This window comes from Echinops telfairi, unplaced genomic scaffold (assembly GCF_000313985.2).
Source record: "Echinops telfairi isolate 266 unplaced genomic scaffold, ASM31398v2 ScPeMD7_7458;HRSCAF=8496, whole genome shotgun sequence".
NCBI classification, from domain to species: domain Eukaryota; kingdom Metazoa; phylum Chordata; class Mammalia; order Afrosoricida; family Tenrecidae; genus Echinops; species Echinops telfairi.
In genome coordinates, this window is record NW_022111358.1 from 14,896,915 (window position 1) to 14,898,300 (window position 1,386).

A 1,386-nucleotide genomic window follows, 5' to 3' on the forward strand; every position below is an offset into this window, starting at 1 on the left:
TCTTGCTTCCCTGTGTAGCACTTAACCACGGGGCCATCAGGCCTTAAAAACCATGCGAAGATGTGGGGCCTCTGAGAGAAATCCCAGAGGAAATAAAAATGCCTAATAAGTAAGTGAAAAGTAACCTCCTTTACTAATAATCAAAGAGATGGACATTTAAATACTGGATATTACTTTTCCATATGATAAAATACTATGCAAACATAAAAATAACATTTATTGACACTGAATGAAATAGTAGGCAGTAAAATATGACATAAAACTATATAGTTACATATCATTTACATAAAGATAGTACTGTTTATATATATAAATATATATTAGTAGATATGGCTGCATGGACATCTGGCGATAGGTCTGGTGACATAATTTGCAGGGCTCAGTGTACATGGCTTCTTGTTGAAAAATTATTAAGAATTTCAAGATGGCAATAGCAGAGCATTAAAACAAGCCTGGGGCCTTTCTGAACGTGACTGGGCGACTGCACAGGTCACACAGTCCTGAAGCTGGACCGTCTGTAGAAAAAAGGACAAAGGAAATGTTCCCAAATGACAATAGTGAGTGTCTGTGAGTTTGTAGTTACTATTGACTTGTATTTCACATATTTTCAAAAATCTCAGCAATGGATATACTTCTATTTTATAATCATGGAAAATATAGTATCTGTCTTTCAAAAAAAATCCAAGTTACACTGAAAACAGTGAATTGTCTTATATTTCACTTTGGGGTTCTTTTAATTATCCATTTTAGGCCACTGGGAATATCATATACTCATTTTAAAATTTCGGTACTATTTTTTAAGTCACCATAGAGAATTGAGCAGGGTATAAAGATGAAGTTATCTCTTTGCTAAGCCAAAAAAAGCATACCAAGTTGAACCACAAATAACTTTTTCCCATCTATTTCTTATCTTGTATGAACTTATCTGGTTGGTTGGACATTGAACACTTGCTTGGATGGTACAATGCTGAAAATGCCTTCTCTCCCAGCCTTCTATCTACATTCATCTGATTAGCAGCCTGTACAGCCACAAGAGAGGTCTGCAGGAGGCCTGTTACATCCTGAGTATTTAGTACTCTAATGAAAGCTTAAGTAATAAGTTGCTTTGTTTTATTTTTGGAAATTTCGGTAAGAAATAGATTTTATTTATTTATTATTTTGAAATGAACTTGTAGGTTATTAGAGACTCCAAGTCCACTTCAGTTTTACTTTCCCTCCTTTTTATCCTCTCAGACCAGTATTTTGATCTGAGGGGCAAGGAATCTGGAGGGTAGGAATACATTGTTTTTTAAGCAGAAAGATTGTACCTGAAATTGTTTTTTAAAGGGGGGTGTAGAAAGGGGGAATGGATCGCAGGGAGCTACATATAACCTCCTCTCTGGGGGA

General features: G+C 35.6%; 1 non-coding gene across 1 annotated transcript; it reads right to left on the minus strand.

Moving 5' to 3' along the window:
* Nucleotides 1-1,152: 1,152 nt before the first annotated feature.
* On the minus strand, nucleotides 1,153-1,272 carry LOC115872960. The gene has a single exon (XR_004048150.1). It is a non-coding gene; the product is annotated as a small nucleolar RNA SNORA61 (small nucleolar RNA).
* Between the last annotated feature and the right edge of the window lie 114 nt (nucleotides 1,273-1,386).